This window comes from Schistocerca americana, chromosome X, assembly GCF_021461395.2.
Source record: "Schistocerca americana isolate TAMUIC-IGC-003095 chromosome X, iqSchAmer2.1, whole genome shotgun sequence".
In the NCBI taxonomy this organism is placed as follows: domain Eukaryota; kingdom Metazoa; phylum Arthropoda; class Insecta; order Orthoptera; family Acrididae; genus Schistocerca; species Schistocerca americana.
Genome location: NC_060130.1, coordinates 754,476,230 through 754,501,304, shown reverse-complemented (window position 1 = coordinate 754,501,304; position 25,075 = coordinate 754,476,230). Strand labels below are relative to the sequence as shown.

The following is a 25,075-nucleotide window of genomic DNA, read 5'->3' as shown; positions in this document are numbered from 1 at the left end:
TGGCGTTTCTGAATGAGAAACCTGTTGCGTAATCTTTCCTTATGTAAATAAGACATATGGCGTTACTGCTACCTTCTTTTTGCAGCTGTGTTGAAATGCTAATTAACTGCATATCCAAGCATGCAGTTCACTCTGTGCCAGTTTCGCGTCTTCTGCATACCGCCATCATGGTGTTGCAAGTTTAGTGGCTAGCAGTGTATTTGTCACATTGATCACGTATATAACAATGTCATGGGCGTTATTCCCAGGTTTGATTATCTGTTCCTGTGCACACCATATTACTGTGGTCAGAACATAACTCTAAACATAAAAAAGTAAACAGCAATCAGTTACGATATATATTCTTTTTTTTATTTTGTCAACACGGCATACCAGTTTCGTACAAATTGTTCCATCCTGCTCTGACCTGCTACAGCAACAGTGGTTCCACGTTCCAAATAAAAACCAGTCTCTTTTGCAATATTTGTTGATTAATAACTCGTTTCGCGCTCTTAATTCCATCGCTTGATTCTGACTAATGAGCCTCCGCTGCCTTTTGAAGTCAATTTGATGATGCGCTATGAGCGAGGAACGGGTTATTAATTAATAAATATTGCAACAGAGACTTTCTTTTATTTGGAATATACCTGATTCGGTATCTCCTGGTTTGTCTTTAATTAATACAGATGCGGTTTGATATTTATGACGTTCTCCACTGATATATTTGTGTGTTCAATCCTGGATTTTACCTGTGACAAATAGCGAGTGGATTTATGGTAGTCCTTTTAGACAGCTACTCACAAAAGGCGACGTTATGAATGTAGAAGTCCCTTGAAAATGTTAATGCCTACTTGCTATGTAAAGCTCTATGAAGCGACTTTAGAGGCATTATGACGTCTCATTTTCCATTAGCTTTTTTTAAAGTTATTTCTCCACTGCCTTTTGAATCTCGTTCATTGTTTTGCCTTTATTATTCGGAATTCGTAACTGTGTACTTAAACTGTTCAGTGTAACATTTACAACTGTTCACACACGAATGTTTACATTAACGAATCCACATCAAAACAATTCTGCCAAGGTATTACTAAACCATAATACTACGCACCTGTGAGTGATGGAGCTTCGGTCAGCTTATCATGATCAGCACGATAGGCGCCAAGTTCTTCATGTGGTGCAAACTGTTTCATTCGAATCCGTTTCAGTTTCATCTGCCGTGTCAGTTTCCATATCACTATCGTCGTCATGTGCTGCATATTCATCTTCACTCTCCAGACCAACATCGATTATTATATCTATTGCATCTTCCGTTAACCCATGTCTGCGCCAATGTTCATTTTCAATTCCTTTTACTTATTCGCAAGCTTTTGACCAATCATTTTGAGTTATCTTAAATAAAGACTCTTTCAATATTTGTTTTAGGGCATTTAAACTAATGCAAGAAGCGTTTCTTCTGTAATTTTTTTATTTAATTTTATTCAGATTAGATCTATAGGGTTCGAATAGGGAGACTGAGAACAGTATGTCACTTACTCTTTAAAACAGCATTTCTTTTAAAAACTGGCTTTGGCTTATTATAAGGAACAATTTGTAAAAATTCATTCCTTTTTAAGCTGGGTTTAAAACTGATCTTCTGAATAACCCATTCCATTAATCCTTCTTGCGAGTTGCAGCAGTGCGGGCTGTATCAATCTGAACCGTAGAATACGTAGCGTTATCAAGAACAGCGATACTACTAGCTGGGTGCTAGGAATCAATTTCTCTTCTAACCATTTGTGATAATTATCTCCATTCTTACCATCGTGATAATCTCGGTATTTACGTTTAAGATCATAGATTAACTTTGTTCCTCCTATGAAACCCATTTCGCATCCAGCGTGGACAACAATAGTTCTTTGGCCAGCACTGTTATTACTTATTACATCCGGAACTTCCTCATGGTATAATGTTCATTGTATAATGCGTATACACCCACGTTTTGATAGAGAATACCACTGGTTTATTTCGTCCGTTTCCATTACTTCTGATTGCTCTCAAGTATTCCGTACGATTTGCTACTATGTCGGAAGGTTCTGTTAGGATAGTTCTTTTACTTCCCCATTTTTTGAAACAAAATCCCACCTCTTCCTAATCTTCCGTAATGTTTCCTTTTCTCCCGTAAAATTCATATCCGTTTTCGAAATAAAAGCATCTTTCTTAACGTTGTGATGACGTTCTTTTGCTCACAATACTCCAAAGGTTTCTTCGAATAAGTACTTTATCAGTCATGTAGAGAAACTACTTTTCTAGAGCGCCTTTGTTTTCCAGGAGTTTTAACTTTATCCTAGTTTCTTTCGTTCTCTTAAAAGTTTTTCAAAATGTATATTACTGTTCTTTCTGACTTCGGTACCATTTTGGCCACCTGCAGGACTGCTTTCTCTATAAGTACATGATTCTGGTTTTTCCCCTCCTGGCAAAATTGTACAGCTCTTTTTCATCTGAATGTGTCCACTTTCACGACATCTTCCTCTGTTTTCCACTCTAAGGGATGTTCATGATTATGAATACCGTACTGCGCTACTGACGGTGTTTGATGAGGACAGACTGAACCACTTGATACTATATGCACAACTGATCTGACAGCATTTCCCTTAGTCACCACTGCAGTTTTTTACTGTAACGATACCTCGTGTTTCCGATAACGGCCACAGAAGGCTAAGTGTAATAATATCGCGCTTAGGTAGTACAAGGTACAGATGTTGTTGTTGTTAGTATTACTGTCATCTTCGTCTTCAGCACAAAGACTGGTCTCATGTAGTTCTCCAAGCTACTCTGTTCCGTGCAAGCCATTTCATCTCCTCATAACTACTGCAGTCCACGTCTCTTTGAACCTGCTTACTGTACTCTTATCCTGGCTCTGTAATTCCCCCCTCTTCCTCCCCCCCCCCTCCCCACACACACACACACACACACACACACACACACACACACACACACACACACTTTCCTCCAATAGTAAATTGACGATTCTCTAATGTCCTTGAATGTGTCCTAACAACCAATCCCTTCTTTTAGTCAAGTTATGCCAAAAATTTCTTTGCTTCCCAATTTGATTCAGAACCTCCTCATTAGTTACACAATCTACATATCTAATCTTCAGCATTCTTCTGTAACGCTACATCGCTACATTTCTAAAGCTTCTGTTCTCCTCTTGTCTGAACTGCTTATCTTCCACGTTTGACTTGCGTACAAGGCTACACTCCCAACACATACCTTCAGAAAAGACTCCCTAACACTTAAATTTATATTCAATGTTAACAAATTTCTCTTCCACAGAAACCGTGTTCTTAATTGGCAGTCTATATTTTATACCCTACCTACTTCAGCCATAGTCTGTTACTTTACTGCCAAAACAGCAAAGCGCATCTACTACTTAGGTAATTTCCAAGAATTTTGCCTATGGAGCGCGCGGATCCCTAACGATACATATCGAACATGCGACTCTTATGTCGACCACACGACTGTGGTGGCGCGAGTTATGGATACCGTTCACAGCGTTCAGCAGAGCAACAACAAAAGACGAACGATTATTGAATTACGATTAGTTGCAAACGAATGTAGTAACTTACTTTAATCGTCGGCCACGTCTTTTTCAAGCACTATTTCTCGTATTTGCCACCAGCTTGTTATGTCAGTCAGATATATGTGGAGAGTATCAGGAGAGCCAATTTTTCCAGGCAACCTCATTTTGTGGAAATATAGGTACTGGAAGAAGCAAAGTTCGTCCCCACCTCCTGGACGCCCTTCTCTTTTTATCGACGATTTGACAGATTTCGACAACTGTTTGATGTCCTGTGAGTGGACGGGTGGGTCATTTGATGGTACAAATTCAACAAAATGATTCACAAATTCATGTTGAAATACTTCTTTCTTTAAGGTGCTGTGTGACTCTTGTGACAATGGGCGCAGTACAATTGCAAAGGAAAATCAGCACCCTCTTCTTTCATTCTACACAGTTCCAGCTATCCTCATTTGGAAGCAATCCGAAGTACCAACAACATTTCAAACAACTTTCCACACTACATAACCGAGAAATTACATTTCGCCATGTGAGATTAGCGGCACTCGAAACTGTAACGCTTTCACTCATTGTCACTCACAACCTAAAACGATGAAGTATGTTCCCCTGGCAACGGACTAACCATTTACCATAATTTGCGCCATCAGAGTTGTGTTGTCGACATCGAGACGAACGTTCGATATAAACCGTTAGAGACCGGCTATCTTTCTTGAAAATTATCAATACTTTTAATCTCTCATTTCCTAATCTAGCTACCTCTCCATCCTCTAATTTAATTCGACTACATTCCATTACCTTTGATTTCCTTTTCTTAATGTTAGTCTCATATCATTCTTTCAAGACACTGTCCATTCCATTCAACTGCACTTCAGAGTTCTTTACTGTCTCTGACAGAATTACATCATCGGAAAACCTCAAAGTTTTCATTTCTTCCATCTGAATTTCAAATCCTTTTCTAAATTTTTCTTTGGCTTCCTGTAGAACCTGTTTCACTCCCTTCCCAACCACTGCTTCCCTTTCATGCTCTTTGGCTCGGCCGTCTGGTTTCTGTAAAAGTTGTGCATAACCTTTCGCTCCCTATATTTTACCCGTGTTACCTTCAGAATTTCAAACGATGTATTCCAGGCAACACTGTCAAAAGTTTTCTCTATGTCTACGAAAGCTATAAACGAAGGTTCATCTTTCTTTAATCTATATTCTAAGATAATTCGTAGGATCAGTATTGACTCTCGTATTCGAGCGTTTTTCCGGAACCCAGACTGGTCTCCCTCGAGGTCGGCTTCTACCATTTTTTCCATTCTTCTGAGAATAATTCGTATCGGTATTTTTCAAGTGTTATTTATTAAACTGATAGTTCGGTATTAGGCACACCTGTCACCTCCTGCTTTCCTGGGACTGTAATTATTACATTCCTCTTGAAGTCTGAAAGTATAAACGGCAGTCAAATGAAAATAAGGCAGATAGAAAAAATAAATAAAATGTTTGTTATTTCAAAACCAATCGCCAAAACTGTTAACACATTTATCCTACTGTGAGACAAGACAGTCAATGGCTTCATGAAAAAATGTTTGCGGTTACCTACGGCATCGTGATTGTACCCAGGCATGCACTTCATCGTCCGAAGCAAACTTACGGCCACGTATTGAAACTTCTCTATTTAAAATTTTACTTAAACTGCTGACTGAAATAGAATGCAAGTGAACCTACTTTCTATTTAGTTATTCTTATCATGTCATCACGGACACACAGTATCCTAGCGCAACGCAATCTGACTGCTCAAAAAAGGATAACCAGACTTCAAATAATTAATTCAAATGGGCTGCTTCTGTGTTGGCAGCGCTGTGTAGCGCTTTGCATTGGATCTCTGACTGCGCTTTCTTTGTAAGACTCTGTGGCTGGTCGGACTCGTTATTGGAAGTTAATCACCAGTAGTGTTGGGCAGTTGTAAATTAGTCGCCAGCAGCTGTTGGGCAGTTGGAGGTGAACGGCCAGCAGTGATGGATGTTAGATGTGAGAAGTCAGCATTGATGGAGGGTAGAGGTCTGAAGTGTTAGCGTAGTGGAGATTGAATATCATTCATGATTACATACCTTTGTAATGGACGTCAATGACGATTTATGTTTGTGTCTGAACCGGGTGTCACATTATTAAGGTAAAAAATATATTATTTGGTTTGCAACAAAATCTTTCCTCTGCTAACCACATGCCTATTAGTAGTTAGAATTTTTTATTTAGCTGGCAGTATTGACGCTCGCTGTATTGCAGTAGTTCGCGTAATGAAGATTTTTCTGAGGTAAGTGCTTAATGAAATGTATAGGTTATTGTTAAGATTTCTTTTCATTCAGGGCCATTCTTCTGAATTAATTATTTGAAGTCTGGTTATCCTTTTTTGAGCAGTCAGATTGCGTTGCGCTAGAATATTGTGGATCGGTACTGACATTATAAGAATAAGTAAAAAATGGTTCAAATGGCTCTGAGCACTATGGGACTTAACATCTGTGGTCATCAGTCCCCTAGAACTTAGAACTACTTAAACCTAACTAACCTAAGGACATCACATACATCCATGCCCGAGGCAGGATTCGAACCTGCGACCGTAGCAGTCGCGCGGTTCCGGACTGCGCGCCTAGAACCGCTAGACCACCGTGGCCGGCTAGGAATAAGTAAAGAGAAAGTAAGTAAAGAGAAAGTAGGTTCACTTGCATTCAATTACACTCAGCAGTTTAAGTAAAATTTTTAAGAAAGAAGTTTCAGTACGTCTTTCTTCAGGGCACCAAAAATGTGGAAATCGCATATGGAGAGATCGGGATGTATGGAGGGCTTTCCAGCAAAATTTCTTCAGCGTAGTCGAAACAACCTTGGTAACATGTGTTCGGGCGACATGGTTCCATAGACAACCACAAACGTTTCTCCATGAAGACACTGGCGGTCTTGTCTCACAGTAGGATAAATGTATTAGCAGTTATGACAATTATTTTTGAAATAATAAACGTTTTACTTACTTTTTTCCCTGTGTCTCGTTTTCGTTTCACTGCTCCTTATATTTCCACCGTCTCACACTGTATGTCCTTCACACCAGGTGGAATAGTTTTGTCATGGCTGTATCTCCCAAGGATATCATCAGTGCTGAGGGAATGTTGTCTACATTGGGGGCTTTATGTCGTCTTATATCTTTCTGTGTTCTGTCAAATTCTTCTCGCAGTGTCATATCTCCTATCTAATCTTTATCTCCTTCCTCTTCCCTTTCTATAATATTGCCTTCAAGTTCATTTCTCTTATATAACTCCTTTATATGTACCTGCAACCGTTCAGCTCTCCCTTCTTTCCTTAATACTGGTTTCCAATCTGAGCTCTTGATATTCACACAGCTGTTTCTGGTTTCTCCAATGTTCTCTTTGATATTCTTATAGATGATATGTATGTTCCCTTTTCTTATGAAAGATTCTACAGCCCGGCATTTGTCCTCTCGCCATTCCTTCTTAGACAATTTGCACTTTCTACCCGTTTAATTTCCTAGAAGTCTGTCTTCTCTTTCGTCTGCTTCCTTTGTTGCATTTTTATATCTTCTTCTATCATCAGTTAAATTCAATATTTACTTATTTATTTACACTTCTAGTTCCGTAGGACCAAATTGAGAAGCAAATCTCCAAGGTCATGAAACGTGTCAGTAGATGAAATTACAGCATAAAAGTAATAACAGATAAAATGAAATGTTTATGAACCAAAAAAAAGTCAAGCCATAACTTTAAGTAAACGAAATCAACCATATAACATGCGAATTAGCTTAATTTTTCAAGGAACTACTCAACAGAATAGAAGGATTGACCCATGAGGAAACTCTTCAGCTTCAATTGAAAGCGCGTGGATTACTGCTAAGATTTTTGGATTTTATGTGGTAGCTTATTGAAAATGGGTGCAGCAGTATACCGCACACCTTTCTGAACAGGAGTTAAGGAAGTGCTATCCAAATGCAGATTGGATTTCTGCCGAGTATTAACTGAGTGAGCGCTGCTAATTTTTTGGAATAAGTTGATATTGTTAACAAGAAACGACAGTAAAGAAAATATATATTGAGAGGCCGATGTCAAAATACCCAGACTAGTGAACAGGGGTCGAGAAGAGGTTCGCGAACTTATACCACTTATTGCCCGAACTGCACGTCTCTGAGGCAAAAATATCTTTTGAAAATGGGAAGAATGACCCCAAAATTAAATACCATACGACATAAGCGAATGAAAATAAGCAAAGTAGACTAATTTTTGCGTCTAACGATCACTTACTTCAAGTACCGTTCGAATAGTAAAAATAGCAGTATTAAGTCTTTGAACAAGATCCTGAACGTGGACTTTCCACGACAGTTTACTGTCTACCTGAACACCTAGAAATTTGAACTGTTCAGTTTCACCAATCTCATGCCCATTCTGTGAAATTAAAACGTCGAATTTTGTTGAATTGTGTGTTAGAAACTAAAAACTGTGATTTAGCGTTAGTTTATTTTCTACAAGCCATAAACTTACGTCATGAACTGCACTATCTGAAACAGAGCCAATGTTACACACAACATCATTTACTACCAAGCTAGTGTCATCAGCAAACAGAAATATTTTAGAATTACCCGTAATACTAGAAGGCATATCAATTATATAAATAAGGAACAGGACTGGCCCCAACACTGATCCCTGGTGCACCCCCATTTGACCGTATCCCAATCAGATCCCACGTCACAGCCATTCTCAACACTGTGAATAACGACATTTTACTGTCTGTTGTTAAAGTAATTGTGATCAACTCCCCGTATTGCATACTGGTCCATCTTATGGAGCAATATTTTGTGATCAACACAACCAAACGTCTTAGTTTAATTAAAAAATATGCCTAGCGTTCTTAAACTTTTGTTTAATCCATCCAGTACCTCACAGAGAAAAGTGAATATAGCATTTTCAGTTGTTAAACGACTTCTAAGGCCGAACTATACATTTGATATCAAATTATGTGATATAAAATGATCAATTATCCTTACATATACAGCCTTTTCAATAGCTTCCGAATTACGCTGTATAGGCACCCAACAAACAACCCCGTGCTTCTATATATACCCTATAGACCCCATAAGCCATTGTAAAGTGCGTGGAGAAGCGTACTTCGTTCCAAAACTAGTGATTTTCTGTTAAGTGAGTGACTATATGCTTCTGTACGTGTCCTCACTCTCTTACCTTCTTCCCATGGTCCCTACACGAGGCATACGGTGGAGGTAGCACAGCTGTTGCTCGAATACTGTTTCTCTAAATTTACCCAGCTGGGTTTCGCGAGAACTACGTCTCGTTCTTTCCAGAGTCCCCCTCTGAAGAGCCCCGAGCGTCTATTACACTTACGTATGGCCTACACCGACCAGATACACTCCTAGCAGCGCGTTTCTCAATTCCATCGATGTCTGTACTCATGCCTAATTCATAAAGACTCCAATCGCTGGAACAATACACTAATACTGATCGCAGGAGTGTCTCGCACGCGCTTTCCTTTACAGTTGCATCGCATTTTCCCATAAAACTTCCAACAAATCTGTCTTCCATTCGCCTTCCCTAATACTGATTTTGTGTGTTCGCCCCAACTCAAATCGCTTCTTAGTATTACCCCTAAACATTTACACAAGATGACGTACTTTTTAATTAAATTTGATAGCAAATTATAAAGCAAATTACCAGTTTCCATTGTTTAGGCAATTATCTATAGGAAGCTAATAGGACTTTTCAGTTGTACATAAAAATTACCTGATACAGTGAACAACAGTATCACACAACTCGTTGACGATGCTGTTGTCTACACAAAAGTATCGTCTTTGGACCTTTGTTAAGAAAATACAGAAAGACTTGGGCTTCATTTTCGTTTACATGAAATGTATTCGCAGTTGCAAATATAGACAACCATCAGCTGTATAAAGAAATGACGATAGTGAAAATTTGTGCCAGAGGGACTAGAACCTGGATTTCCCGCTTATCGCCATCGGTCGCCTTAGCAGTAGCCTATCCGTGCAAGCTTATGGCCAACCCCAAACTTCCATATGTTGTCAGTCATGTGTCTATAACATGTACTCGTACATATATTATGTATATTCCCATACACGGGAGACATTATAAATGAAGTCACTCGCCCAGTGTTGGCGGGTAAATACGATGTTGCAGTGCTTGTGTTGTTCAGAAGTACGATGCAAAGTTTCTTAGGACAGGCGTGCATGTCCGCGGGAGCTTTGCATCGTACTTCTGAACAACACACGCACTGCAAAATCCTACATTTCCGTTTTGCGTGATACATGACAGTTGTCTTGGAATGAGAATAACTGCAAGATGATACCTACAACAATGATACGGAATCCGCTAGTATCCTATCACAAAATCAATGGACGACATATGGAGAATGCACCGCCGATTTTTTAGACAATCATGTCCTCAGATCGTAAAATACATGATTACATGTGGTAGCCCATCTTAAGCAGCATGTACAAATGCTGCTTCACGTATACTTGCTTAACATGTGTTTCCTATTGCAACCCAGTTTTTTACGATCTTATAATGATTGTATGAACATTCGCAGGTTCATTTTTCAGAGGTCAGTCACCAATTTTGGATTAGGACACTAGTGGTTTTTTGTCTCTTTGTTGTAAGTATTATCTTGTATTTATTCTCATTCAACGGCTACTGCTATTCGTCACACCAAACGGAAACGTTGTCCAAGTGTTTCTGCATTTTCTTAGTCCAACAACGACGCTTTCACGTGGACAACAGCATCGTTAGATAACAATCTGATAGTGTTGCTCACTCTTACAGATATGATTTAGGAATAAATTATAAGTCATATTACGCTTCCTTGGGTGACGTCGGCTGGTCCTTTCGTTTTGTTGAGCAATCGCTGTGCAGAACAGGGTTCCTTTAGTGAAAATCTCAGCGAACCAACTGCATATCTGTGAAGATACTCCGTATGATTTTCCTTGGTTGTTACTCGGCAGTGTGGTACAATGTCGAACAACTTTCCGAAATCTAGGAAGGCGGAATGCACTTGTTCACTTGCATCTAGTGTTTGCAAGATACTGTATATGAAGAAAGCCAGCTGTGTTTCACACTGATGTTGTTTTCCTGAATCCGTGCTGATTCTTTGACAACAGCTTCATTACCTTCAGAAGCTTCCAAATGTTGGAGCTCAGAATGTGACCTAACAAAAAATGCTTCAAATGGCTCTGAGCACTATGGGACTTAACTGCTGAGGTCATCAGTCCCCTAGAACTTAGAACTACTTAAACCTAACTAACCTAAGGACATCACACACATCTATGCCCGAGGCAGGATTCGAACCTGCGACCGTAGCGGTCGCGCGCTTCCAGACTGTAGCGCCTAGAACCGCTCGGCCACTCCGGCAGGCGTGACCTAACATCCTGCAACAGACGGACGTCAGAGATATTTATGTGTAGTTTGGGACATCCGTCTTTTACCCCTTTTCGAAACAGTAGGGACCTGCGCTCTTTTCCAGTCACACACGACTGTTCGTTGCGCAGCAGGTTATCGATGAATATAAACAAGGAAAGAAGCTAATTCGTCATCAACAATATTTACTTGGAATACCACCATGGCCTGGTGTCTTTGGCAACGGCCTTGGCGCAGTGGATATACCGGTTCCCGTCAGATCACCGAAGTTAAGCGCTGTCGGGCGTGGCTGGCACTTGGATGGGTGACCATCCGGGCCGCCATGAGCTGTTGCCATCTTTCGGGGTCCACTCAGCCTCGTGATGCCAACTGAGGAGCTACTGGACCGAATAGTAGCGGCTCCAGTCAAAGAAAACCATCGTAACGACCGGGAGAGCGGTGCGCTGACCACACGCCCCTCCTATCCGCATCCTCAGCTGAGGATGACACGGCGGTCGGATGGTACCGATGGGCCAATTGTGGCCTGACTACGGGGTGCTCTCTCTGCTCTCTGGTGTCTTTGACAGGGAGAACAAACCTGTGAACTGCATCACTACGACGCATCACTACACGACGTACAGCGAGCGGAGAAAAATATTGAAACAGCTAAAACGCAGCACATTACTGTGCCTAATAGGATGTAGAAAAACCACTGGCATGAAAAATCGCTTCCAGTCGCCGCAGAATTGATAAACACAGGTCCTGTTTTGTTTCCAGTGTAATCTTACTCCATTCGTCCTGAAACATGGTTCCAATTGGAGAAGAATTCCGCCTTATGCAAGACACCTTTATAGTTTTGTTCTTAGCAAACACAGAAATAAGAAGAACTGCAACCAGGATACAGGATACAGGTTGTCTGGCAGCTTTTCTAGGAGCTCTTTGCGGTGTGGGGGAGTAGCCATGTATGTGAAAAACGGTATCCCATTTGAGTCAATTGATGTTTCAAAGTACTGCACTGATAAGGTGTTTGAATGTTGTGCAGGTGTGGTTAAATTTAGTGGAGCTAAACTTCTTAATGTTGTTATTTATAAATCTCCCGACTCCGATTTCACAACATTTTTGCTAAAGCTAGAGGAGGTTCTTGGTTCACTTTATAGGAAATACAAAAAGTTTGTTATATGTGGTGACTTCAATATTAATTGTATAAGTGATTGTGCAAGGAAAAGGATGCTGGTTGACCTCCTTAATTCATATAATCTTATGCAAACCGTATTCTTTCCAACGAGAGTGCAAGGGAACAGTAGAACAACCATAGACAATATTTTTGTTCATTCGTCATTATTAGAAGGGCATTCTGTTAACAAAAAGGTGAATGGCCTTTCAGATCATGATGCACAAATTTTAAGTCTAAAAGATTTTTGTGCTGCAACACATGTTAAATATAGTTACCAACTTTTTAGGAAAGCTGATCCAGTTGCTGTACAGACTTTTGTAAACCTTATCAAGGAACAAGAGTGGCAAGATGTTTATAGTGCTGATACAGTAGACGATAAATATAATGCTTTCCTCAAGACTTTTCTCGTGCTCTTTGAAAGTTGCTTTCCGTTAGAACGTTCAAACAGGGTACTAGCACAAACAGGCAGCCTGGGTGGCTGACTAAAGGGATAAGAATATCTTGTAGAACAAAGTGGCAATTATATCAAAACGTTAGAAACAGTCAAAATCTAAATGCAGCAGCCCATTACAAACAGTACTGTATGGTGCTTAAAAAAGTTATTAGGAAGGCAAAAAGTATGTGGTATGCAGATAGAATAGCTAAGTCTCAGGATAAAATTAAAACCATATGGTCAGTCGTAAAGGAAGTGGCTGGTCTGCAGAGACAGGTCGAGAATATAGAATCAGTGCGTAGTGGGGATTTCCGTGTTACTGATAAGTCGCATATATGTACAGTACTTAATAATCACTTTCTGAATATAGCAGGTGAACTAAATAGAAACCTAGTCCCAACAGGGAATCATATAGCGCTCTTAGAAAAAAGTGTTCCGAGACTGTTACCTGAAATGCTCCTCCATGATACTGACAAGAGGGAGATTGAGTTAATAATTAAATCACTAAAGACCAAGAACTCTCATGGATATGACGGGGTATCTAGCAGAATACTGAAGTATTGTTCCACGTATGTTAGCTCAGTACTTAGCCATATCTGTAACTTTTCCTTTAGGAGTGGTCGGTTTCCTGACCGATTAAAGTACTCGGTAGTGAAGCCACTTTATAAAAAGGGAGACAGGGATAATGTTGACAATTATAGACCTATTTCTATGCCATCGGTGTTTGCTAAAGTTATCGAGAGGGTTGTATATACAAGGTTACTGCAGCATTTGAATTCACATAATTTGCTGTCAAATGTACAGTTTGGTTTTAGAAATGGCTTAACAACTGAAAATGCTATAGTCTCTTTTCTCTGTGAGGTTTTGGACGGATTAAATAAAAGGTTGCGAACGTTAGGTGTTTTCTTTGATTTAACGAAGGCTTTCGACTGTGTTGACCACAAAATATTACTGCAGAAGTTGGACCATTACGGAGTAAGGGGAGTAGCTTACAATTGGTTCGCCTCTTACTTTAAGAACAGAAAGCAGAGGGTAATTCTCCGCAATATTGAGAGTGGTAGTTATGTTCAGTCCCAATGGGGCACTGTTAAGTGGGGCGTTCCCCAAGGGTCAGTGCTGGGGCCACTGCTGTTCCTTATTTATATAAATGATATGCCTTCTAGTATTACAGGTGATTCAAAAATATTTCTGTTTGCTGATGACACCAGCTTGATAGTGAAGGATCTTGTGTGTAATATTGAAACAGTAACAAATAATGTAGTTCATGAAATAAGTTCGTGGCTTGTGGAAAATAATTTGATGCTAAATCACAGTAAGACTCAGTTTTTACAGTTTCTAACCCACAATTCAACAAGAACTGACATTTTAATCAGACAGAATGGGCATGTTATAAGCGAGACGGAACAGTTCAAGTTCCTAGGCGTACGGATAGATAGTAAGCTGTTGTGGAAAGCCCATGTTCAGGATCTTGTTCAGAAACTAAATGCCGATTTATTTACCATCAGAACAGTATCTGAAATAAGTGACATTTCAACACGAAAAGTAGTATACTTCGCATATTTTCATACGCTTATGTCATATGGTATTATTTTTTGGGGTAATTCTTCTGATTCAAGAAGGGTATTTTTGGCTCAAAAACGGGCTGTTCGAGCTATGTATGGTGTAAGTTCGAAAACCTCTTGTCGACCCCTATTCAATAGTCTGGGAATTTTGACATTGCCCTCACAGTACGTATTTTCTTTAATGTCGTTTGTTGTTAGCAATATTAGCTTATTCCCAAGAGTTAGCAGCTTTCACTCAGTTAATACTAGGCAGAAATCAAATCTGCATGTGGAATGCACTTCCTTGACTCTTGTGCAGAAAGGAGTGCAGTATTCTGCTGCATCCATTTTCAATAAGCTACCACAAGAACTCAAAAATCTTAGCAGTAGCCCAAACACTTTTAAGTCTAAACTGAAGAGTTTCCTCATGGCTCACTCCTTCTATTCTGTCGAGGAGCTCCTGGAAGAGCTAAAAAATTAAGCAAATTCCAGTGTTACATTCTTGATTTTCTTTATTTAAACTAACGACTTGTCGCCTGAATATGTTTCTTATATTTCATTTTATCTGTTTCTACAATCGTGTTATAATTTCATGTATTGACTCGTTCCATGACGATGGAGACTTCTCCTAAATGTGGTCCCACGGAACAATAAATAAATAAATAAATGAATAAAACATCCCAAAGTTGATAAAATAGTGCCAAGTTCAGATAACTATAATGGAGGTAGATAGCGATGACGCACCCTTCTCTTCAAAGCAGACCACAGAGGCTCAGTAACGTTGAGACTCGTGGCCAGGGGTGATGCGACGATTCATATTCGTGCTCACAAAACCAGTCCTGGACAATGCGAGCTGTGTGAACAAAGGGCCTTCTACCTTAGAGCACAGCCTCGCCGTTGGGGAACAAACATTGTACCATGGCACGTACCTGACAAGCCAGAATGGTCACATAATCCTTTGCAATAATACAGCTTTGCAGAGTAACAATGGATCCCATGTAATACAACGATATGGCTGCCCAAATCATCACCGAACCTCCTCCATGTTTCATTCTAGAGACGTAAACTCGACCAGAATTTGGAAACTGTGAAACGAGACTCATCCGACCAAAACACTTTCTTCCATTGCTTCACAGGCCACGTTTTATGGCTTCGACATCACGTTTTCCTGTTACGGATGTTTGCATCACTGATGAGTGATTTAGAAATGGCAGTTCGCTCTGCGATTCCCAGATTTTGGAGCTCCCTTCGCTTTTTTTTTTTTTTTTTTTTTTTTTTGTTTTTTTTTTGTTTTTTTTTTTTTTTTTTTGTTTTGTGCTGACAGGGCTCGCGGGTGCGACATCGAGTTCTGCAGCGACTTTTGCAGTTTTCATCCACTTTCGTCACAATCATTTCCAATGACCGTTTGTCGCGATGACTCTATTCACAATTTCGTTCGAATTGTAACTTAGCAAATCACGTTTTTCCGCTTTCCCTGTATGCGGTATATATTTTCGATACGGTGCCTCTTCAAACACCAAACACTTCGGCTACCTTGGTTACGGAAATGCCCACCATATGAACACCAAAAATTTGCCAACGTTGGCATTCACTTAGCTCCAACATTATGCACTCACAACTACACAGGACACTGTAATGACCATGACTTATACTTGCAACGTGTGAGGACATTTGGAAATTTTTGGTAAGGCCTTATGGGACCAACTGCTGACGTCATTGGTCCCTAAGCTTACACACTATTTAATGTAACATAAACTAACTAACGCTAAGGACGACACACATACTCATGCCCTAGGGAGGACTCGAACCTCCGACGGGGGAAGCCGCGCGGACCGTGACAAGACGCCTGAGACCGCGCGGATACCCAGTGCTGCTCGAGGACATTTCACAGGACCGTTCGCAGTCAGATACTGCCTTATGCTCAAGCTTGTATTTCTCCCGGTGTTTCCATATTTTTTCCCCTTGTCTGTGTGTATCTTACCTTCCTCTACCGGTGAAACTTCCCCTTTGTATGTAAAAAAATGACAGTGCTGAAAAAACTCTTAGGTTATTTGATTTTCAAACAGCTGAGCAAAACTGAACGTACTCAGACAGTTCTGTCTTTACTTATTCTGATCATCACTAAACTGACACACAATATTTTTAGCGCAACACAGTCTGACTTTCAATAATCACTACAAAAGAATGGCCCAGGCTAACAATAACCTATACCTTTCATGAATCACTTACCTCACAAAAATCTTCGTTATTCGAATTACTGCAATACAGCGAGTGCCAATACTGCCATCCTTTCATGATCTCCAGTCTTACAAATTTCCTTTTTCTGACGGACACACGTCCAGATCGACCGCTAATAGTAACCTCTCAAAACTCTGTAATCTCTCTCCCGACATCCACCACTGCTGGTGGCTCACCTCCAACTGCGCAACGCTACGCGCTGTTCACAACAAACTGCCCAACGCTACACAAGCGAATATTCCAACAATGAGTCCAAACAGCCACACACTGCACACAGCGCAGTCAGCGATTTCCAAACAGAGCGCTACGTGGCGTTACCAACATAAAAACCTAAACAGTCTACTTACACTGGTGCTAGGTTGAAATACTAGCTGACAATTAGTTTTGATCTTCTGATGACTTTACTAGACTGTAAATGACACCATCATCTGAAAACTGTCAGAGACGGCTGCTCGGATTGTCTTCTAAATCATTTATATCCGAGGCCGTGCTGAAACGTAATGCCTACGAATTTTTTTATGTCAAAGCTCTTAAAGCTTTTAAATAAAACTAACGTTATTAACATTCTACAACATCTTCTTCACATCTTCATATTCATTCCTCAACATTGTCACTCTGGAGACGAATACATTTCTCCCAACGAGAGACCAGTTTGTCGATTCCGTCACTGTAGAAGGTTTAACATTGTAGACATAGCCACAATCTCATCTCCGCTCGCACAGCTTCATCACTATTACAGTGAAGTTCTCGAAGGTGTTCTTTAAGTTCTGGAAAGAGACGAAAATCGTATGGGATCAAGTCGAGACTGAATCGATGATGATCTATAACAGTGAACTCAAGGCGTCGGATTGTTGTATATGTCGCAGAGATCGTGTCCAGTCTGGCACTGTCATGCTAAAGGTGAGGGTTCTACATGTGTGCACGAACTCTTCGAATTGGAAACTCGATTACGGCACGCCATTTTTCATGCGCCGACATAGTTACGTCGCACACCGACATGTTACACGCTACAATTCGGAGCGCTCTAGCGGAAGAGGGTGGCAAGCATGTGGACATGAAGAATAATGATGTAGAATGTTAATGACATTTGCTTAATTTAAAAGCTTCACGAGTTTTCACATAAAAAGTCGGAGGTGTTACTTTTCAGCGCGCCCTCTTAGGTTAGAAACAGGAGAGAGCCTACAGCACTTCGTTAGGCAACGACAGACATCACTTCTGGTTTACTCGACGACTTCCCGTCAGTTACTACTAACTGTGACCTCTCTGATAGGAAATCACGAATACAGTCACGCAACTGAGACGATACTCTATAGGCACGCAATTTGATGAGAAGACAGTTGTGAGGAGCGGTGTAAACGATCTCTGGAAATCTAAAAATATGGAATTAAAAAATGGTTCAAATGGCTCTGTGCACTATGGGACTTAACTTCTAAGGTCATGGGTCCCCTAGAACTTAGAACTACTTAAACCTAACTAACCTAAGGACATCACAAACAGCCATGCCCGAGGCAGGATTCAAACCTGCGGCCGTAGCGGTCGCCCGGTTCCAGACTGTAGCGCCTAGAACCGCTCGGCCACACCGGCCGGCTATAAGGAATCAATTCGAGGTCCCGAATCGACAGAACTCATACTTCGTGTGAATAAAGAGCTAATAATGTTTCACAAGAACGATACATTTTGCATCCTTGTTGGCTATTAGGCAATAAATCGTTTTCTTCGAGGTTATTCATATATATCCGAACACAGTAAATGTTCCAGAATCAAACGAAATCGACGTTAATGATATGACTTTGTAATTCAGCGGATTATTCATATTTCCTTTCTAGGGTATTGATGTGAAACTAAACTCCTCCCTAACAGGCCATGAAGGCCCCATGGTACCGACCGGCTGCCGTGTCATCCTCAGCCCATAGGCGTCACTGGATGCGGATATGGAGGGGCATGTGGTCAGCACACCGCTCTCCCAGCCGTATGTCAGTTTCCGAGACCGGAGCCACTACTTCTCAATCAAGTAGCTCCTCAGTTTGCCTCACAAGGGCTGCTTGCACCCCGCTTGCCAACAGCGCTCGGCAGACCGGATGGTCACCCATCCAAGTGCTAGCCCAGTCCGACAACTTCGGTGATCTGACGGGAACCGGTGTTACCACTGCAGCGAGGCCGTTGGCGATATGAAACTATAAGACACGACAAAAATCAGTTTTATATGCCAGTTATTTTCCTCAGGATCCAATAAGACGCGCAATCGAGATATAAGTCATCTTTAATTTTTAAAAAGAAATAGAGAACCTCTACCGAAAAACTAACCGCAAGAGTTGATTTAATTTCATTTACATACGGTATTTTTTACAGTTTAATGAGCTTTTACGGTTTACAACAAGACAATCGTAAAACTCATTTTTCTCGTATACTGCTGTCAGCTGCTTCCTGTGAATCGATCGTTACTTTTCTGTGTGGTCTTTTCTCTTACTACTGCTTTTTATATGTTTCTAATTTTTCCAGTACATCAAACAATTTTTTACTTGTACGTGAGCCCAGCAGCTAAAATGCACTATTAATAAATTAAGCACAGCTATTAACTCGGTTTCAATGTGGCAGACTCGCGCATGCGCACAAAATTTTGGCGCATGGTTTCAACTGAATTTCCATTCTGAATACTCCCTATTCTGTGGTTGGGCTCTAATTCAACTTCTCTGAACTCACACACACTCGTTTGACGTTACGTACTCCGCGTACAACCTTGTTTAATACGTTTCTTTATGCTCAACAGGACACAGGATTCATTAATGGGTTGTGTCACAACTTTGCCAATGATGCATCTTGAGTCGAATCGATAAGTGGTATACAGTCATTAAGCGCACAAATTTTTAGTATCTGGAAGGAATCATGAAGTCTAATGCAAGGATAAAAGCTGTAATTAAAGCAAGACTATAAAGGATTGACTTAGTACTCCACTTAACAAAATAGGTTTGAAAAATCTCCCTAAAATTGCAAAAATTCTACGTTAAAAAATATTCCTACATGCAGAACGCCAGTATGGATCAATAACACGTCAATAACAGGAAATTAAGCAATCATGAAGACATGAAGAGTGATAATGAGAAAACAGACAGTAAAAAAGCTTTCGTAAAAGTAAGACATATTAATTTAGAGGAAGAGTATTAATTATTTAATAGGGACATCTGAAGAATGAATTCTATCAAGCTGTAAAACGAATCTGAACAGTACAATAAAAAATTAAAGTGCAAGCAATCTAGCTTAGGAATATTGGGAGGAAACTTGCATTTAAACAAAAATCTGAGAACACAACAAAATGTAAAGGTAATGCTAAGAGATTGTAAGCTATTCGCAATTAAATAGTTGCAAGAAGATGAGAAACCAGTGGACACGAGAAGAGATGAAATAGAAAAGTGAACAGATGATGTTTTCGGTGAAACCTGAAGTGAAATTTTGCATACTAGACTCAAAAATCCTAAGAAATTTTTGTGTTACGTAAAGTTAGTAAATGGACCATAATTAGCTACTCAGTCGCTCAGTGACCATACTGGCACCAAAACAGAAGATGACAAGGAGAAAGATGGAATAATGAATTCGGTCTTACAAAACTGATTCGCTGTGGAAGATCGAAATACGATACTCTTGTCAGTCATCCCACCAACGTCGAAATTGAAGATACTGGCGTAAGTGCTCACGAAACGGAAAAGCAACTTTAATATCTCATCAGTAAAAAGTCATACCACCGAAGGAAAAACTGAAACCAGCTGTACCGCCAGAATGAGTGATTTGTCTCACTGTAAACAATCTCGGGCCTTGCCACATCGTCATACTGCAGCGAGGATTTCTCATACAAATACTATTCATTGTCCTTTATTATAACAGAATATTCACAATTTTCTTGTTTACAAAAGCTTTTACATTATACAAGCTGTTTGACTATTATAGTTACAAATGAAACAAGCAAATAATCCTAATAAACATAGGTCCATGAACCATACGATGTATGCACTGGTGCCGTCATGTCAGTGTTACAACAATGTTAATTTCAAAGGCACTGTTTATTTCAATACACCTCAAGAGAGGCGTAAATTACAAAGTGTTAAACTACCCTCGTTTAATTTTATTATAATTCTGGATATCTAAGTACTGATAAACAGCGTTTTGACAACGAGTGTATCGGTCGTGAGTCGCCAATAGCATGGTCTCACACGTCCCTCGACATGAACTTGTGGGATTTTTTTGTGTACAGATGTTTAAAAGCTTCGAGGTATTCCAGCCTTGTTGATAGTGTCAATGAACTACGGGAACGCATTGTGGATGGTTGTAAGTCCGTTCAGAACACGTCTGGGAGTTTTGAACGTGTACGAGCCTCGATGAGGAGACGTACTTAAAGCCTGCCTTCATATGAACGGTGGCCATGTGGAACAGTTGTATTGCGTTCGTCCTCAGATGGAATTCTGTCTGTGACACTATCTCCCCTATTTCGCGATAATACAAAATGAGCTGCCCTTCTTTGTACTTTTTCGATGCCATCCGTCAGTCTCACCTGATGCGGATCCCACACCGCACAGCAATACTCCAGAATAGGGCGGACAAGCGTGGTGTAAGCAGTCTCTTTAGTAGACCTGTTTCGCCTTCTAAGTGTTCGGCCAATGAATCGCAGTCTTTGGTTTGCTCTACTCACAATATTATCTATGTGGACGATCCAATTTAGGTTATTTGTAATTATAATCCCGAAGTATTTAGCTGAATTTACAGCCTTCAGATTTGTGTGACTTGGCTGATTTCTTTTAGTTCAAATGGTTCAAATTGCTCTGAGCACTATGGGACTTAACATCTGAGGTCATCAGTCCCCTAGAACTTAGAACTACTTAAACCTAGCTAACTTAAGGACATCACACACACTCATGCCCGTGGCAGGATTCGAACCTGCGACAGTAGCGGTCCCGCGGTTCCAGACTGAAGCGCCTAGAACCGCACGCCCACAACGGCCGGCTTTTCTTTTAGTACTCATGTGAATAACTTCACACTTTTCTTTATTCACGGTCAATTGCCACTTTTCGCACCAGGCAGATATTTTATCTAAGTCATTTTGCAAGTCGTTTTGATCATCTGATGACTTTACAAGACGGTAAATGACAGCATCATCTGCAAACAATCTAAGACGGCTACTCAGATTGTCTCCTGTGCCGTTAATATAGATCAGGAACAATAGAGGGCCTGTAACACTTCCTTGGGGAACGCCGGATATTACTTCTGCTTTACCCTATGACTTTCCGTGTATTACTACGAACTGTGACCTTTCTGACAGGAAATCACGAATCCAGTCGCACAACTGAGGCGATACTCCGTAGGCACGCAGTTTGATTAGAAGACGCTTGTGAGGAATGGTGTCGAAAGCCTTTTGGAAAGTATGCTGTAAATTGTTTCCGTTGTAATCAGAAGGGTTCTGGAACCCCGCTACTGTAGTACTGAAGAACATGCAAAATTTTTGTGCACATGAAATCCGGCCTGAGGTGTAAAATCAGTATTCCGTTATTTCACCTGCGTAAACTATCAAAATTTTACAAATATATAAAGTTCTATTCATATGAGCGAAATACCGTACTCTGGCAGGGCAAAGAAGGGAGCCAGCGGAAAAATGCTCCTATCGGAGCACAACTAAGGTGAATATGTTCGTGTTTAAAAAGTGGTCTACCAGCTGCCTCATTCTACCTTCATCAACACCTTTAAAATGTTGGCATACGAAGGCATTCGCTCTTTTTTATGCTGAGAGAGAAGGAGACTGTGACAGTGGGAAAGAGACGGAAAAGTAATAAATAAGATAGCAGACAGTGGTTGTGGTATGGAAAGAGAAAGGGAGACAGTGGCAGTGTGAGTGAAAGAAAGGGATGCAGTGGCAGTGTAACACAGTCGACAGTGACAGAAAAGCGCTAAGAAAAGAGTGGAGACAGTGCCACCCTGAGGGGAATAAAGAGAAGAAAAAGGTGAAATGGAGGAGGGCCAGTGCTAAGGAGAGAGAGAGTCTCTGACAATGACAACGAGGAAAAGAGAGATTGTAACAGTAAGAAGAGACAGCAGCGGTGGGAAGGAATGACTGAGACAGTGGCAGTAAAAGAGAGCAAAAGGGAGACACTGACATTGAGAGGAGACGGTAGTAGTGGGACAGAATGATACAGAATGTGGCTGTGAGACAGGATACAGCGACAGCTGGAGAGACATAAGCAGAAAATGACAATCAGTTGGGCTGAATGAGTGCGCGAGGATGGGCAAGTCGGCCGGGGTGGCCGAGCGGTTCCAGGCGCTACAGTCTGGAACCGCGCGACCGCTACGGTCGCAGGTTCGAATCCTGCCTCGGGCATGGATGTGTGTGATGTCCTTAGGTTAGTTAGGTTTAAGTAGTTCTAAGTTCCAGGAGGCTGATGACCTCAGAAGTTAAGTCCCATAGTGCTCAGAGCCATTTGAACCATTTGAGTGGGCAAGTCGAAGTGGATGCGTATGTGATGGACCTATGGTTGTAAGTCAGTTACAGTTAAGGGAGTTTACGGGAGTGAGAAGTGAGTTGCATGTTAAAAAGAGCGCGAATATGTTCGCATGCCAAAATTTTTGGAAAACTTGTAAACGTGCTGAGGAAGGCAGAATGAAGCAGCTGATGCCACACTTTTCAGTCAGAGTCTTTTAAACGCGAGCATATTCGCCTTTCTTGTGCTCCGAAGGAGCATTTCTCCTATGGTAGCTCTTATAGTCGAACACCTTTTATTCAAAAAGTAAAATGTAAAGTTTGTGGCGCAAGTCTGCACCGGATACTGGCATGACAGTGGGCAGAGTGCAGCGTTTCTTCGCCGCAGCACTAAGAGGGAGAGGGTGGTGGGGGTTGTGTGCCCATCTACCCGGCCACGTTTTATCCCCGAGTAATATCGGGGAACAAACAATGGTAGCATCTATTTCTGTAAACTATCTGGGCGTATGCGTGCGGAACGATTTGAAGTGGTATGATCATATAAAATGAATTGTTGGTTAGGTGCCAGGTTGAGATTCATTGGGAGAGTCCTTAGAAAATGTAGTCCATTAACGAAGGAGGTGGCTTACAAAACACTCGTTCGACCTATACTTGAGTATTGCTCATCAGTGTGGGATCCGTACCAGGTCGTGTTGACAGAGGAGATAGAGAAGATCCAAAGAAGAGCGGCGCGTTTCGTCACAGGGTTATTTGGTAAGCGTGATAGCGTTACGGAGATGTTTAGCAAACTCAAGTGGCAGACTCTGCAAGAGAGGCGCTCTGCATCGCGGTGTAGCTTGCTGTCCAGGTTTCGAGAGGGTGCGTTTCTGGATGAGGTATCGAATATATTGCTTCCCCCTACTTATACCTCCCGAGGAGATCACGAATGTAAAATTAGAGAGATTCGAGCGCGCACGGAGTCTTTCCGGCAGTCGTTCTTCCCGCGAGCCATACGCGACTGGAACAGGAAAGGGAGGTAATGACAGTGGCGCGTAAAGTGCCCTCCACCACACACCGTTTGGTGGCTTGTGGAGTATAAATGTAGATGTAGATGTAGATGTAATATCCCTGGACCCTGTGTGTAAGGTTTTCATATTTTACTATCCTGAGGGATCGTTTGTTGTGGCTACATCTTGGATTATCAACTAGTGTTACTAAACGAAATGTACACCCGCGTGCAAAACTTAAGCACCAAAGTAACCTTAGCCTGATGTGAGACTTCCAAGTAACATATCTCAATGAAACTTGTACCAGACATACAAAGACCTGCCAAAGTATAGTGCAGGAGGCAAGTGAAAGAAATACGCATTTGGCAATTTTATTCAAAGACAATAATGACACTGAAGTCACTCATGATGGTCCCCTGGGCAATACAAACGGCGGAATTTGGTTCTTACAAGGGAACATCCCCATCGCACCCCCCCCCCCCCCCCCCCACACACACACAGATTTAGTTATAAGTTGGCACAGTGGATAGGCCTTGAAAAACTGAACACAAATCAATCGAGAAAACAGGAAGAAGTTGAGTGGAACTATGAAAAAAATAAGCAAAGTACACAAACTGAGTAGTCCATGCGCAAGATACGCAACAGCAAGGCGAGAGTGAGTCCAGGAGCGCCGTGGTTAGCGTGAGCAGCTACGGAAAGAGAGGTACTAGGTTCAAGTCTTCCCTCGAGTGAAAAGTTTACTTTCTTTACTTTCGCAAAGTTATGATCTATCGGTTCGTTCATCGACGTCTGTTCACTGTAATACGTTTAGTGTCTGTTTTTTGCGAACGCACCGCAAAACCGTGCGATTAGTAGACGAAAGGACGTGCCTCTCCAATGGGATCCGAAAACATTTGATCGCAAGGTCATAGGTCAACCGATTCCTCCACAGGAAAACACGTCTGATATATTCTATACGACACTGGTGACGGCATGTGCGTCACATGACAGGAATATGTTGTCGACCCACCTAACTTGTACACTTGACGAATGGGTAAAAAGATTATTCTACCTTGCCCGATTTAGGTTTTCTTGTGGATGTGATAATCACTCCCAAAGAAGTGATGAAAACATAAGAGTTTGTCACATAAACTGCAACAAAAGAATGCAACAGTTTCACAGTCGCACAGTTTTCTCTGCGCTCTGTCAAAACATATGTTTTTAACGTTTTCAAATATTTCCGTGTGTAGACCGTCAAATCCTGCATATGTCCAAGCAAATCTGAACATGTCCTGGAATTTTGGAGAGCGAAGTTGATTATGTGTGAGTGCCTGAACTTTGATA

At 41.1% G+C, this 25,075-nt stretch overlaps 1 protein-coding gene and 1 pseudogene across 1 annotated transcript in view; both read left to right on the top strand.

The window, feature by feature from the left end:
• Positions 1 to 25,075, top strand: part of LOC124556299 (secreted frizzled-related protein 1-like) — a 416,152-nt gene that overhangs the window by 238,028 nt on the left and 153,049 nt on the right. The gene's annotated exons all lie outside the window — the stretch shown is intronic.
• LOC124557158 lies at positions 11,166 to 11,283 on the top strand (annotated as a pseudogene).